The sequence below is a fragment of the Palaemon carinicauda genome, chromosome 3 (genome assembly GCF_036898095.1).
Source record: "Palaemon carinicauda isolate YSFRI2023 chromosome 3, ASM3689809v2, whole genome shotgun sequence".
Taxonomy (NCBI): Eukaryota; Metazoa; Arthropoda; class Malacostraca; order Decapoda; family Palaemonidae; genus Palaemon; species Palaemon carinicauda.
The window spans coordinates 132,668,151-132,685,348 of NC_090727.1; the positions used below are offsets into that span (position 1 = coordinate 132,668,151).

General features: G+C 42.9%; 1 long non-coding RNA gene across 1 annotated transcript in view; it reads right to left on the reverse strand.

Annotated features, from left to right (window-relative positions):
• LOC137638543 (uncharacterized) overlaps nt 1-17,198 on the reverse strand; it is a 312,041-nt gene that overhangs the window by 255,087 nt on the left and 39,756 nt on the right. The window lies entirely within an intron of this gene.

Consider the following 17,198-nt stretch of genomic DNA (forward strand, 5'->3'; position numbering starts at 1 on the left):
CCTCTCCATCATTCAGGCAGGCTTAGGGGCCGTAGTCTGGCCCCCCTACAGATCCTACAGCTCCTGCCGAGTCGCTCCGTGCGCGTCAACTTCATGATTCTGGCGTGTTCCAATCAGCAGGGGACGCATTTTCACACCTCCACATCTTGCAGTAGAGATACCGAGATGATTGAGATACTCTCAATACCACCATCGGCTCTCTCATTACAGGCAGAGGAATGTTCTCTCCGACTATCTGAGCAGAGCCTCGTAGAGAGAGTGTACCTGGGGGTCTTTGGCCTTGAGTAACCAGCAAGTCCTGGTCTGGGCCTGATCGCGACAGCTTGGAACCTCAAGCTTCCGCTGTTCTTCCCCCCAGTCTCAGAACCCGAGACTCTGGCAAGATGCATTCCGGTGATGGTGGGACAACTTCGACGCCTGCGTCTTCCCTCCTTTTTGTCTGTGGAGAATGGGTCACAACAAGACCAGGTTGTCTGTCAACCTTTCAATGGGAGAGCTCCATTGGGACTATGCGCAGAATGGTTTCTGGACCTTCTGCTTCCCCTGACGGAACTCCCGGGAGAGCTTCTCCCACGGCACAGACTACTCAAACAGCCACACTGCAACATCTTTCACGAACCGGGGCGTCGCTTCGGCTTCATGCCTGGAGACACTACGCCTCCTCCTCAAGAAGAGACAACCCGCTACAGTCACGGGACGGAGGTCGCGTCATCTGCGATACTGTAGTCATTCGCAGGGGTCTTCCAGGTGAAGTGAAGAGTCTTCGGTGGTTGGTGCCGTGGGAGATATACCTCTTCCCTTGAGGCCTCTTCTCCAGCAATAACGGTCTTATTGCCTTTCAGCGGGAGGAAACTCCTTTCTGCTCTCGGCAATGAAGCCTGTCGCTCAGCCTTTCCCTAACCTTCAGGCTTAAAGGAATAACTTTTTCCTGCCCGCTGGATCTTTCCTCGCTCATGCGAAGCTACGATCGTCCCTGCCCTAGTCGGAGTGAGACCTCTAACTTGGAGCATGGCTCGGACTTTTTAGTCCCTTAAGAAATCTTCTCAAGACCCTTTACGACAGGCCTCGGATTGTATTCCGTCTTGGGTCTCCTGCTCACTCTGGCCGCGGCCAGTGTGTAAGCAATCATCTTGGTCTCGTACGACTCCGCCCTTTCTAAAGAAGAGGGGGAGGCAACATTCTGGTTCGCTCCTGAGTTGTTGGCTAGACTCAGAATCTTTGGGTCCCGGCCCTTCGGTCCAATTCCTTCAAGATTTTGAGTATCCATTCTGTATCTGATATCCCAAAACCTTCTCTTTCTTGCCAGTAAAGGAATCGAGAGGTTAGCTTTGGGAACAGCTGCAGTTTGTCCTCAGTTGCAGCCGATTTGGGAGCACAAGGAGGACACGGGGGAGAGTCACCAGTATACCTCTTCAGCTCGGACTCAAGGACATTCATCTCGACCTGTCTCCAGACCCTCCCCCATCACGTCGCCCTACAGCACGATGTTGGATACATCGCAACGTCCCTCGCCTTCGAGTAATACTACTCTGTGACGCAGGTGCTTCAAGCTGGAGTCTGGAAGCGTCTAATGACCTTCGCAGCCCGCTTCCTGCAGGGCGTGACCCACAGGAGTTTCGATACGTTTTCTATCGCTCTGTGGTGGCTACACAACAGCTGGTCTAACCTCAGGCTCCTTTTTGGACAGGTAGCAGAAGGTTGAGGGCATTGTTATCAGGTTTTAGTCTGCATGAACGAAAGAAGTATGTCTGGCCCTTATTTCTTTCTTCATCATCCCCTCTACGGGGAAGCAGCATCCTGGTCTCTGCATAGCTGACCTCGAACCTCTGCAGGTAAACCATGCTTCCTTGTGTTCCAAGTATTGAGTCAATACTGTCGCGTCCCCCATACCCTGACGAGGTGGTATTGGGAACGTCCTAACCCAGAGCTCCTTCTGGAACTCCAGGTCAACTGCCTAGGACGGGTCACACTTCTTCCTTCACACACAAGCTTATGTAGGCCACACGGTTCCTTGCGGAGCAAGGAACTTGTGAGGTGCAGGGACTCCTTTTCTCGAGTGCGACTCACTCGGATTCTGAGTCCCCGGGTAAAGCCAAAGCCAGTATGGCTGGGGACTTTCCACCCTACCTAAGGGGTAAGTCACCCAATGTAAATAGCGTGGTTTGTATTTCGGTTACGGAACAAATGACAAATTCGAAGATAATTTGTATTTTTCCTAACCATACAAACCTTAGCTATTTACACACATTTGCCCGCCAGCCCTGTCCCCCAAGACAAGTCCTACCTCTAAGTGAAAGTGAGCATTCACCTGTGTGTGAGGGGGTGGAGGGGTAGCTAGCTACCACTCCCCTTCCCCCCCCCCCCCCCCCCCCCCGCTAACTAGCGCGGGAGTAATACACCCTCGTTAAATTCTAATGGCTAGCCATTTCAGCTGCGCTAAAAGGTAAACCCAATGTAAATAGCTAAGGTTTGTATGGTTAGGAAAAATACAAATTATCTTCGAATTTGTAATTTTTCACTGCTTGGCATTACCACTGGAAATACTGGCAGTTGGATAAAAGAGAGATGTTGCTTTGGGGTGGTAGAGGAAGGACTGGACGTCTTGAGAAAAGCCATAGTTTACGATTCATACGAGAGACGTGAAAATCGTGAGTTGTGGCCTTGTGATGTCTTCGTAAAACTCATAATCTTGGACGATTTGATTTGATTATTGTTATACATCTGTAAGCTTAAGTCATTAAATGTTCTTTTTGGGCTCAAGCCATGACATCCTGATGGAATGTTCCTTCAGTAGCTTCCTAGGATATATTTAACTACAGTGGATATTCCCAGAGAATTAAACTAAAGGTTATCACAGAATTCTAACTTCTGGTGCGAGTACCCTAAAGGTTTCCCTCTAGGATATCGTATATCAACACGGGACGCATGTATTAACACGCCACATAGCTATCTACACCCCATATAGAGTTAACACTTCGATATGGAAAGGTGGCTCAGTAACTGAGGAGCCATTCAACAGTTACTCTCATCCGTGGCTGCTTTTGGTACTCGAGACGTAAACAAACGGGCGCCATTGCTAAATGACGTCACGTCCGTCCTCATCCTTTCGTCTGTAGCTTCTTCGCCAAGTCGGATTTTTCCCAAGTGATTTCTTTATCAGCTTACATCGCCGTTATGTCGCTACCTTCAGCCTCGCCTTTTTCTGGAAAGTTGAGTACCAGGTCCCAGTATTGTTTAAATAAGCTCTGGCCGTAAAGTAACTTCTACTTTTCGTAAAATATTGTGTTTTGTGGCCGAGCTGTGCCGATACCGGACGCGCCATTTTACGGCGCCGCTGTTCATGTTGCAGGCTTTATTTAGTTAGCCAAAACAGCCTTCTCCGGTCATTTAACTAATTAATAATATTAGTTATTTAGTCTTCATAGCTAGGGAATCATTATATCGTGTTTTAGCTCTCATCAGACTCGGTCGCTGTTCGACCCCATACTAGATCGCTAGCTTAGCCCCTAGGCTGGACAGCCTAGTGCTTGTTTTCATGCATGATATATATTAGTGTTCCTAAGTTAAGTTATGAAGATGGTGGCATTTTTAAACATACTATTTACTGTGATGTAAGTGTTTTCGCCTTCGGGGACCATATAAGGGACCGTGTTGATTGTGTATCAACCCCTCCTAACCTAATGTAGGAACCCTTATATGTTCCCTATTGCCCCTTCCTGCGGGCATTCCCTCTGGGTGGAGAACCAAAGGCAGGCTCACGCCTAAGGTAACGGAGTATAGAGAAGGTAGCACGGCCGTAATAAGTCCGTTAATGGCAAAGCGAAAACCGCTGATGCTACTTTCAACTCCGGGGTCACCAGTTGTAAGGACAGTGAGACAAGCGTCACCAAGATCAACTGATACTTTATTCAAATGTGCGTGGGAGTATATTACAAGGTGCGGATGGAAAGGTAGGATGGCGCTGGCGCCAAATCAGATTGAATTGCCCGCCAAAATATATGTGTTTTCTTACAATTACAAATATACGAATTATGAGTTAACAGAAACATGTAATGAAATAATACATATGTCAAAATGTAGCTCTGATAGACCGGAATACATATACATGGGAAACCACGGTGTGGCGAAAGGAGAATTCAAATAAATAAACAGTTTGTTGATTTTCTGGACGACGAAGGGAGCGGTGTCCTTACAATATATGTGTGTATATATATATATATATATATATATATATATATATATATATATATATATATATATATGTATATATATATATATATATATATATATATATATATATATATATATATATATATATATATATTATATGTCAACAGTGTTAATATTTATATGGTTCATTTCTATTGTATTTCATTGTGTGATTTCGCACAGGAAATATATGATTTCCTATAGTAGATATCGTGATTTAACTGGTTTTCTCATTCATTTCATCCGTAATAACATCAACCAATTCGTCAACTTATAACTAACCGAATTGGTTGATATGTTTGTTTGCGATTGAAATGATCATCAAAATCGGTTAAATCACGTTATTTGCTATAGGAAATCATATATTTCTTGTGCGAAATCACACCATGGAATAATATACAAAATTACCGATAAATGCCTACAAATGTCTTTAATTATACTCAATATTCAAGAAACTCACTGAAAAATACAGCTGATGCACAATCTCTACGATTATTGACATTATTGAAAAAATATTCAAATAGTTTCTTCCATTTCTTGATCTCAAAACAGCTGTAGTTAAATCCTATAATATTTCTCTCTCCGACACCGATTTCGTCACGAAAGATTCACGTCACAAAATTACATTAATACTTGAACAAAATTATGCAAAATCTGGTATCTATATGCTCATGTTTAGCCATCTCAAATAAAGCGAATTTCCCAAAGATCTTGAATTTCCGGGAGAAAATATTGACGCAACAATAGGCCTACATAAAACAACACTAATATAGACCCGTAGTCTGTGATATCTGGAGAGAAAGATGAAGTGAAATAGAAATAAGGATTTGGGGAAATCTTGTGAAGGAAATTATTACAGGAAGAGGGATTCTCACTGGGGTCACGGAATTCGAAAAAATAAAATGAACTAAACTTACCTGATATATAATGATTTTTTTTTTAAATCCATATCGAAGATTTATAATAACAATTTATCAATGTCAATGTGGCGAAATTTCACCGGTTTATACTAAATAGCCCGATGTGCTGGGCTGATCACAAGGTCTGAAGGACTAACCTCTCAAAACCATTGGGGAAGTAAGTAGAATATGGCTATATTTTAACAAATTTTATTATAAAAATAATAATCTAATACGAGAAACATGAAAAATAAACCTTTACTGGACATACAAGAACATATGCGTGACCGAAAAAAACTATGTCCGCATCGGACTCAAGATATTAGCAAAATTAATTGAACATTTATAAAGTTATCTCGATAAACGCCTTACCGAGACCTTTTGACGTACTTTACACAATAACACTGATCCCCTGGCACAAGGATCGATGAAATATTAACAGATACAAACTTTACATAACTCTATCAAGACCTACATGGAAACCGACCTGGGTACACTAGGGTGGGGAGAGAGAACAATTAGATAGAACTTACTGTGGTTGGGGACGTCGGATCAAAGAGGCAGAGCGAGCCTCTGCAACCTCCGATGTCACCTTTTCCCGCAATTTTTTCTGAACCTAATTTTCTAGATTGGATTTTTTTTTTTATCATGTTACAATAGATTGACGTTATATTTTTTAATCTTAAATTACAAGTGGACGATTTCTTTAGTCTCAACGCCTCCCGTACCAGGCGGTTTCTCTTTTTGGTTCTAAACATTCTCGTCTTGAACGACATTCATTCGCCCGCGAATTCTCTCCTCTCCCTCCAATTTGACGTAACGTAGGCGGAGTCAAATGGCGGGAATTTCGATTGATCAGGTCGAAATTCCCGACAGTCAAAGTCATCTAGAAAGAAGATATTCCGAGAGATTTAATGTTAATGATAATGGTGCTGATGGTATTTTTTCGCCGATGCTAAATGCCTTGATATCTTAAAATTCTTTTCATTTTAGATAATTATTCCTACCTTAATTTCCAAATGTTTCCTTAGTAGCCATCAATATTGCAAAATGCATGATGTATAATCTCATTTTGCAAGTCTATGTACCTTTATTGTTACTGTTGATTATCATGTTTATTTTCATTTCAGGTGATACTAGGTGACCGGATTTTGAATACCTATTATTTGTGCCATATTCCAGGATTCCCAGATGTCTAGCGTCTGTGCATACATACCCGGATCCCAAATCTGATTATGATTTCTCTCACATAAGGCTGAACGTACATAAATACACACATTCAGTCACAGACATTAAATCATACAGATCTGCACTGCAGAATGTTTGAGATCAGAATGGCACTTCAAAACTCGCTGATTGGCTTCAAGCACCACGCTCTGGTACGCCATCTTGGCTGACTGGTTAAACCAAGTGAGTGGTACCACTGCCTTGTGTCTTAGTCTCTTGCGGTAAAGGCTACCAGAGTTTCCCAAAGGATGAAGCATGCACTAGGGTAATTGAGGAAAGGGTCTGGATATTTACTTCTGTGACAATATCCTGCAGCATGGTCTCCCATTAGAGGCTTCTCCTTGGCCTGATACTGAGCAAACAATGCTCTGAAAACCTATTTGAGTTGTGGTGGAAGCCACAACTGGCTTCACTACGCTCTCTCTAACATGTGGAACAAAATCAGAGTACGCCCATCTTCACAGATGATGATGCACAGCTGCTGCAGGTGGTGCTATCTTTAAAATACCTCGTTAGCATCGTTCCATCTACTTTTGAGATCGACGAAGATATGCGGGATAAAATAAGCGGAGATTCACTTGCCTTTGGCAAGCTATGGACTACGGTTTTTTTTTTTTTTTTTTTTTTTTCCCCAGACTAAACACCTGAGACTAACCAGTACAATCCAATTACATAAAGAAGCATACATCTAAACTCTTTACTATGTAACATTTTTAACAATTCCTTTTTGCTGAAAATAATGGGGTTCATCAGAAAATATCGAATTTCACTCGTACATATTCTAGAACAACTAGGATACACAAATAGCAACCAGCTCACAAAACTAAGCTGGTTTGGTCACGTGTTTCGTATGCCTTAATAACAGCTCCCAATACAAATTTCGTACGTTAAATCAAATCATTGCCCCTAAAGAAATGTAAAATTCCATAACCTGACCTAAACCCGTCTTCCGCTGTCTTGGGGTAGAGTTCTCTTGCTTGAGGGTACACTCGGGAACACTATTCTTTAAAATTTCTCCTTATGTTTTGTTAAAATTTTTATAGTTTATATAGGAAATATTTATTTAAATGCGGTTACTGTTCTTAAAATATTTTATTTTTCCTTGTTTCCTTTCCTCACTGGGCTTTTTACCCAGTTGGGGCCTCCTGGGCTTATAGCATCCTGCTTTTTCAACTAAGGTTGTGGCTTAGCAAGTACTACTACTACTACTACTACTACTACTACTGTACTACTACTACTACTACTACTACTACTAATAATAATAATAATAATAATAATAATAGCAACTGTATCGTCCTTCCGGCATAGCTAATGGCTACAGTATTCAAACCGCATTTAACAGCTATTAACGAACTTTCAATGTCGTCATCAGTAACGATGGGCAGCTGATAGTAAATTAATGATATTCTTGATTATAATCATCATCATCATCATTATTATTATCATTCAGTGGCCACTTTCCTCTTGGTGAGGGTAGCAGGAACTCTTCAGCCATGTTAAGCAGCTCTTCTAGGAGAAAATCACTCCCAAAATCAAACTATTGTTCTCTAGTCTTGGGTAGTGCCAGAGCCTCTGTACCATGATCTTCCACTGCCTTGGGTTAGAGTTCTCTTGCTTGAGGGTTCACTCGAGCACACTATTCTGTCCTGTTTCTCTTCCTCTTGTTTTGTTATTTTTTTTTATACATTATATAGGACATATTTATTTTAATGTCATTCTTCTTAAAATATTTTATTTTCTTTTTTGCCTTTCCTCACTGGGCTTATAGCATCTTGCTTTTCCAAGTAGGGTTTTAGCTTAGGAAGTAACAATAACAATGATAATGATAATTGTTGTATATGGTACATATGGCGCACCGTAGTTGTAGTCCGTGCATGCGCTTCGAAATAAACAACAGTTCTCTCCAAGATGTTGTCCTGCCCAGAGTCGTATTGAATATGGTGGCAGCTGTCTCTGCCCTATATACACCTCCAGCTACCTAATGGATTCTAAATAATTGTGAAACGGATAAAACATCACCGGGACGTTCAGAGAGGGAATGATGTCATTTGCCAAGAACTGTCGAGTAGAAAGAGGATATCAAATGTGCCGGCCCTCAACCAGCGTGGCCAAGCAAAATTGCACCACCGCCTTGACAGCCTAGGCTGAATACCACTCTTCATCCTGAAATTTATCCCGTCCTTGTCAACACGGATGTGATTTAAAACTGTGATCACTGTGCCTGAAAGTACAGTAGTTATATTATGATTTTGAATGCAATGTCTGTGTATTTGACCCCGAATGTGTGTTAGTCCAAGTGGAAATATCTTATACCTCGCCAGTGTTTTGTTTATGCTTTGTTCATGATTTTGTGTATAAAATCTTGCAAGAGATAGGTATTCTAGAGTAAGCTCTCAAGAGATAGGTATTCTAGAGTAAGCTCTCAAGAGATAGGTATTCTAGCGTAAGCTCACTGCCAGGTGTTCATGGAATGTCGTTTCTCACATTTGATTGATACTGTTTTCACATGTGCCTTTGATTGAGTATCTAACCTTTGATTGATGTGCCCTTGACTGACTATTTTAACCATGGCCACTTATCAAATCTCTCCCCCAACCCCCATGTCCTTAACAGGCGATGTGGTGGAAAACTGGAAAGAGTTTGAGTCCGCCTGGGGAGATTATCTTATTGCCACTGAACTTGATAAGAAACTGAGGAATGAAGACAATACCCGAAATCCCGCGGGGACAGCCATGGTAGGAGTGACGCTATGGGCAGTCATGGGCCAAGCATGCAAGCGAGTGCTGACAAATCTACCAACACTCACTGATAGTCGGAGAAAAGACCCTGAATGCATCATCGTAGCCCTCAGGGAGTATTTTATTCCCCAACGCAACGTCTTATATGAAAGGTTCGTGTTCAATACCGCAAAGCAGAAGAGCAATGAGACGATAGATGGTTTTGGGATGAGGTTACGCCGATTGGGCGATTCGTGCGAGTTTGGCAATCTACAAGATGAACTAATCAGGGACAGAATTGTTATCGGCACAACTGACGAGACTGGCCGAGAGAGACTGTTGCGAGAACGCCCCGTCCCTAACCTTAACCGGGTGATTGAGAACCTTCGAGCGGCGGAGATGTCCCGCAGCCATAAAGAAGCAATATCGGGGGTAGTTCTAGTTGACCATCTGAAAAAGATGAGGAAAGGTCGGAATGGTCAAAATCGTCAGAATCAGCAAGGCCAAAAACGGTCCCCAGCCCAAGGCAAGAAACCAGCCGGCAAGGACAACTCTACAAAGATGCGAAAATGCAATTATTGTGGGAAAGACAAGCACCCAAGAGAGCAGTGCCTAGCCAGAAACGACACTTGCAAGAAATGTAAGAACAAAGGCCACTGGGCCGCAGCCTGCCGAAGCAAGGCAACTCACGAAATTAAAGAAATGCCAAGTACTTATGAGTACCCCAATGAAAGCAAAGAAATCACCGTTGGAGATTCTACATCAGCGATATATCTTGGTGAAGTGATTAGCGTAGATGCGATCGATGAAGATTTCTGGTCTACTGATGTAGAAGTCAACAACCATGTAATGGGATTCAAGCTCAATAGTGGGTCCAGGATATTTGTCGGGGGACACACAACACCATGGACGCAAGGTCTAGTTCTATCCAAATCGAACGACCAGTTCCGAGGCCCTGGAGGAGTCAGCCTAAACCACCTAATCGTCGGAGTTCTATGTCAAGCGGAGATCAAATCAGGTCAGCGCACACATCGTGAAGATGTCTATGTGATGAGGAATCAGTCTAAAAATCTCCTCTCTAAATCAGCTACACAGGCGTTAGCCCTACTCACACCGGCCTCCATGGAATATGCAGTTGATTCGTCCCAAGACTTCAAAGAGGAGTTCCCCGGAGTCTTCAAGAGGCTTGGCCTGCTCAAAGAGATGTACAAGATTCCGCTGCGAGACGACGCCACCCCGTTATGCTTATACACACCGAGGCGAGTGCCACACCTATTACTTCCCAAAGTTAAAGATCAACTAGAGAAGATGGAGAAGTATAGCCCCGTCCCTAACCTTAACCGGGTGATTGAGAACCTTCGAGCGGCGGAGATGTCCCGCAGCCATAAAGAAGCAATATCGGGGGTAGTTCTAGTTGACCATCTGAAAAAGATGAGGAAAGGTCGGAATGGTCAAAATCGTCAGAATCAGCAAGGCCAAAAACGGTCCCCAGCCCAAGGCAAGAAACAAGCCGGCAAGGACAACTTTACAAAGATGCGAAAATGCAATTATTGTGGGAAAGACAAGCACCCAAGAGAGCAGTGCCTAGCCAGAAACGACACTTGCAAGAAATGTAAGAACAAAGGTCACTGGGCCGCAGCCTGCCGAAGCAAGGCAACTCACGAAATTAAAGAAATGCCAAGTACTTATGAGTACCCCAATGAAAGCAAAGAAATCACCGTTGGAGATTCTACATCAGCGATATATCTTGGTGAAGTGATTAGCGTAGATGCGATCGATGAAGATTTCTGGTCTACTGATGTAGAAGTCAACAACCATGTAATGGGATTCAAGCTCAATAGTGGGTCCAGGATATTTGTCAGGGGACACACAACACCATGGACGCAAAGTCTAGTTCTATCCAAATCGAACGACCAGTTCCGAGGCCCTGGAGGAGTCAGCCTAAACCACCTAATCGTCGGAGTTCTATGTCAAGCGGAGATCAAATCAGGTCAGCGCACACATCGTGAAGATGTCTATGTGATGAGGAATCAGTCTAAAAACCTCCTCTCTAAATCAGCTACACAGGCGTTAGCCCTACTCACACCGGCCTCCATGGAATATGCAGTTGATTCGTCCCAAGACTTCAAAGAGGAGTTCCCCGGAGTCTTCAAGAGGCTTGGCCTGCTCAAAGAGATGTACAAGATTCCGCTGCGAGACGACGCCACCCCGTTATGCTTATACACACCGAGGCGAGTGCCACACCTATTACTTCCCAAAGTTAAAGATCAACTAGAGAAGATGGAGAAGTATAGCCCCGTCCCTAACCTTAACCGGGTGATTGAGAACCTTCGAGCGGCGGAGATGTCCCGCAGCCATAAAGAAGCAATATCGGGGGTAGTTCTAGTTGACCATCTGAAAAAGATGAGGAAAGGTCGGAATGGTCAAAATCGTCAGAATCAGCAAGGCCAAAAACGGTCCCCAGCCCAAGGCAAGAAACCAGCCGGCAAGGACAACTCTACAAAGATGCGAAAATGCAATTATTGTGGGAAAGACAAGCACCCAAGAGAGCAGTGCCTAGCCAGAAACGACACTTGCAAGAAATGTAAGAACAAAGGTCACTGGGCCGCAGCCTGCCGAAGCAAGGCAACTCACGAAATTAAAGAAATGCCAAGTACTTATGAGTACCCCAATGAAAGCAAAGAAATCACCGTTGGAGATTCTACATCAGCGATATATCTTGGTGAAGTGATTAGCGTAGATGCGATCGATGAAGATTTCTGGTCTACTGATGTAGAAGTCAACAACCATGTAATGGGATTCAAGCTCAATAGTGGGTCCAGGATATTTGTCGGGGGACACACAACACCATGGACGCAAAGTCTAGTTCTATCCAAATCGAACGACCAGTTCCGAGGCCCTGGAGGAGTCAGCCTAAACCACCTAATCGTCGGAGTTCTATGTCAAGCGGAGATCAAATCAGGTCAGCGCACACATCGTGAAGATGTCTATGTGATGAGGAATCAGTCTAAAAACCTCCTCTCTAAATCAGCTACACAGGCGTTAGCCCTACTCACACCGGCCTCCATGGAATATGCAGTTGATTCGTCCCAAGACTTCAAAGAGGAGTTCCCCGGAGTCTTCAAGAGGCTTGGCCTGCTCAAAGAGATGTACAAGATTCCGCTGCGAGACGACGCCACCCCGTTATGCTTATACACACCGAGGCGAGTGCCACACCTATTACTTCCCAAAGTTAAAGATCAACTAGAGAAGATGGAGAAGTATAGCGTAATTTCTGCAGTGACTGAGCCAACCGAATGGTGTTCCGGCATGGTCGTCGTCCCAAAACCATCAGGAGATGTCCGCATATGTGTGGACCTAACACCACTGAACCTAGCAGTCAGAAGAGAAATTCACCCGATGGCATAGGTAGATGACAATCTGGCGAAGATAAGGGAAGCACAATCTTCAGCAAGTTAGAGGCAAACTCTGGCTTCTGGCAGATCCCTCTGCACCCAGACTCCAGACTGCTGACAACCTTTGCCACGTCATACGGGCGCTTCTGTTTCGATCGCCTGACCTTCGGCATTAGTTCGGCGCCAGAAGTATTCCAGACTGATGTCGAAGATCCTAAATGGGCTAGAAGGGGAAATCTGTCCTATGGATGACATACTGATTCATGCAGCGACAAAACCTGAACATGATGAGAGAATGAGGAATGTGTTGATGAGGCTGCGAAACGCCGGAGTGACGTTGAACAACAAATGCTGTTTCAACCAACCGTGCTTGAATTTCCTCGGTCATGTCGTCTCCAAAGAAGGCATCGGCGTCGATCCAGATAAGACACGAGTCATCCAGGAACTAGCAGAGCCTCGAAACATCACAGAGCTACAGCGGTTTATGGGCGTGACAAATCAACTTGCCAAATTCATACCGACACTAGCCCGAGTGAACGAGCCTCTTCGCCAACTTCTGAAAAGGAGCAAATGTGGATGTGGGACAAGGCTCAACAAGACGCCTTCGGCACCATCAAACGCATGCTGTCCTCAACTGAAGTCCTGGCCCATTATGACCCAAACATACCACGTGTCATCGCAGCAGATGCATGCCAAGATGGCCTTGGGGCTGTCCTTCTCCAAACTGACAGCAACAGCATCCGACGGGATATACTATGCATCTCGGTCCCTTACCGACACAGAGAAGAAATACGCGGTAATAGAAAAGGAAGCCCTAGCTGTAACCTGGGCGTGCAAGAAATTCTCAGACTATGTGCTTGGCTCGAATTCACCGTGGAAACAGACCACCGACCACTTGTACCACTACTCACAACAACTGACCTGTCTAAACTGCCAGCCCGCATCCTCAGATTCAGACTAAGGCTCATGAGATACTCACCGGAAGTGAAGTACGTCCAAGGGGTATATCAGAAGACCGCCAACGCCCTCTCACGAGCACCTGTTGAGAAGCCCTCCAAGGAAGAAGAGATTTTCTGCCTGGAAACAGAGGCGTTCAAGGATTCAGCGAACCAGCACCTGTCTGCCAGCGACAAGAGACTTGAAGTCTGAGAAGCCCAACAGAACAACGCAGTCTGTACGCAGATCTGGAAGTGGGTGAAAGAAGGCTGGCTTCCTGTGATGCCCAACTTACCGTTCCTCAAGACCTACTGGGAGAAGGCACCACACTTCACCATCAACGACGAGATCTTGATGTTTGACGACCGTCTTGTCATCCCGCAGTCACTCCAGATGAATATCCTGGAGAAATTTCACTCTGGACACCTGGGTATGACCAAATGCAAGGCCCGTGTGAAGGAAAGTGTTTGGTGGCCGTCTATCACATCACAGGTAGAAGTAATGTGCAGAAGCTATTCAACCTGCATCCTGCATCGTGACCAATCAACCTAGCCACTCCTGGCCCTCTCACCCTCCCCCCCCCAACAAAATCTGGGAAAGAGTGAGAACTGACCTGTTCGAATACAAATCGAAGCAGTATGTATTGATAGTAGACTACGGTTCTAGATGGCTCGAGTTCAAAGAATTAGAATCTACCACCAGTCAAGCTGTCATCCGGAAGCTTTGCGAAGTCTTCGGCACTCATGGAGCTCCCAAGGTATTAATATCCGACAATGGACCTCAGTATGCATCAAGAGAGTTCCAGAAATTCAGCAAAGACTGGGGGTTTACACACATCACCTCATCACCGCGGTATCCAAAAGCCAACGGAGAAGCAGAAAGGGCCGTAAGAACAGCGAAAGCGATTCTGAGTAAAAACCAAAACCCCTACCTCGGACTACTTGTCTATAGATTGGCACCGCTCTACAATGGCAAGTCACCAAGTCAGCTCCTTATGTCCCAACAGCTAAGGACTACCGTCCCGACAGCTCCAGCTAAGCTGATACCGCAGGTACCAGACCATCAGAAGATCAAGGAAGGAGAAGAAGAGTACAAGAATCAGTACACCAAAGCGCATGACCGCCATCATAGAGTTGTGCAGCTTCCCTGAATCACCCCAGGAGATAAAGTCTTTGTGAGAGACCAGTCTAGCTACGTTGAAATCAAACAGCCGATGACCAACCCTAGATCCTACCGGGTAGCTATGGAGAACAGAAGTGTTATTCGACGCAACCGGAGCACTCTAGTTCATACTGACACCACCCGAGAGTTGCCACCGCAGAAGGGTCACGAACTTCCTGACACCCTACGAGTTCAGACTGAACCACGACCGACTGTGCCCGAACCACCCATCCCTACCCCTACCAAAGGTCCACCCCCGACACCTGCCAAATCAAACCCCAAAGTGACCCCCAGAACGTCGAGAAGAATGACAAAAACAATCCAACAACCCGATATGGTATATTATCAAATGATTTTATTTTCATCTCAGCCATGTCAATGACATAAAATGAACATGTACTTAGTGTTAAAGCCATGTTAATGTTACATTTAACCAATAATGTTCGTGTTTTAGTGTTCAAGAGACATTCACAACATTTGTCATATGTTAATTGTGGATAAGTGTTGAGTTTTGTAGTTTATTTGTGTTTGCCATGTAGTGTATTATATTTGATTGCTGGGTCACTATTATTTGTATTATCACAAATACATGTAGGGAGGAAATGGATTATGTAAATTCATAAAACTGTTAGGTTTCTTTAGGGGAAAATGGATTGTTAACATTAAATAATTATCAAACAATCTTAAAGGGGAGATGTTGTATATGGTACATATGTAGGGTGACCATTTATTTGAACAGCCAAAGGGGGACAGAAGTATATAGCTCATGTGCATTTGCAGTCATATTGAGAAGTTTAATATATAGGTATTTTTAACAACAGACTCTGATAAAAGGTCTTTTAATTACTGTGTTTTTATTCAGACATTACTACTGACATTTTAAACGAAATTTTTTATTTATTTTATTAGGTAAAATTGTAAAGATAGTCACACAAAGAGAGAAAAAAAATACACCATTCTTTAGTGCATTATTAGATTTATTTTATCTTAACTAAATACATACAATAAGAAACTATGATAATTTAGAAGCGCTATCAATTACAGTGTTTTTATTCAAAAAATATTGCTTATATTTTAAACAGAAAATTATTCTTCAATTCTTAAGGAAAATTTTACACATTACATAAAAAGAGGACACAAAATCTTATTTCATTCCTTGGTGTATTTTTGGCTTGATTTGAGTTTCTTTAGGAGTGATGGGATAATTTCAAGATATTCATTAAATTTACTGCAATGGAAGTCGAATTTACATTTCACTAATTGTGCACACTTCAGCGTAGATACTTGTAACTGGCTTTTTTTCTATATCCAGAAGTTGTTCATCAGGAAGAACACTCTCTCTGTGTAAGTATTGGAGCCAGACAGACTAAGAAAAAAATTCAATAACCTTTGTTTTGTTTCTGAAAGGAATGCTATTATTATCAGTGTGGTAGAAAATATCAATTCATATTCTATCCACCTCGACATCACTTACTTTCCACTGTCGCATCTTTTCATCTGTCAAGGAATTTTTCACATGTAATTTCGTCAAAAAGTTCATTATCATCAATTTCTAAATCAGGTCTTATCACTTGAATAGAGTTTACTGCTTCCTGAACCTGAGACCAACATATTGAATTACTCTGAAAAAGTACCCAATCAAAATTTCTCGCTTCATCAAATAGCTTAGTCCACTAATCAAAGTATTCCACTGATGTTTCATAAAAGGCTTCTACTGCAGTTTTAAAATTTTCAACATTATTCCCGGTCCTCTCCAAATCTCGGAGCATCTTAGTGATTATGATTGGGAAGAACAGTTCTCTTTTTCGTTCTGTTAGTTTCATCTTCAAGTCTTTTAAGATGCAAGAAACTTCCATCATACAAACTTTTTGGGACTATTTTCAATGTGTATTTATGGAAACTTGTACTCTGACCGTGCTTAAAATAAAGCCAAACCTCTGAAAATGGATCGCCAAAAAAACTGCCACTTAGTTCCCTTCTTCTTTCGTTTTTATAAAGAAAACAGAGCATAAGCTATGCTGCTGCACTGTATGAGACAGCAAAGTGAACCTTAGAGATTTGGTAAAAAAATAAGTCATCAATTCATATAACTAAACACATATGCAGTGGCAATTGGGGGACAAATGTGGGACATATGGATGGAAGGGGGACATTAAGGTGTCCCCCATAGACAGTGATTTTTAGGGGAACAAGGAGTCAAAATGGGGACTGTCCCCCTTAAAGGGGGACGTATGGTCACCCTACTAACATATGGCACACCGTACGTGTTGTAGTCCGCGCATGCGCTTTGAAATAAACTACAGCTCCCTCCAAGATGTCGTCCTGTCTAGTGTCGTATTTAATGATAATAATAATAATAATAATAATAATAATAATAATAATATTATTATTATTATTATTATTATTATTATTATTATTATTAGCCAAGCCAAAACCCCAGTTTGAAAAGCAGAATGCTATAAGCCCAAGTGCTACAGCATGGAAAAATAGCCCAATGAGAAAGACCAACAATAAATAAACTACGAGAAGTAATGAACAATTGAAATGAATTTTTTAACAATAAAATTAATATAGATCTTTCATATAAGATCTATATTAAAATAAAAAACAAGAGGAAGAGAAATAAGATAGAATAGCGTGCCTGAGTGCACCCT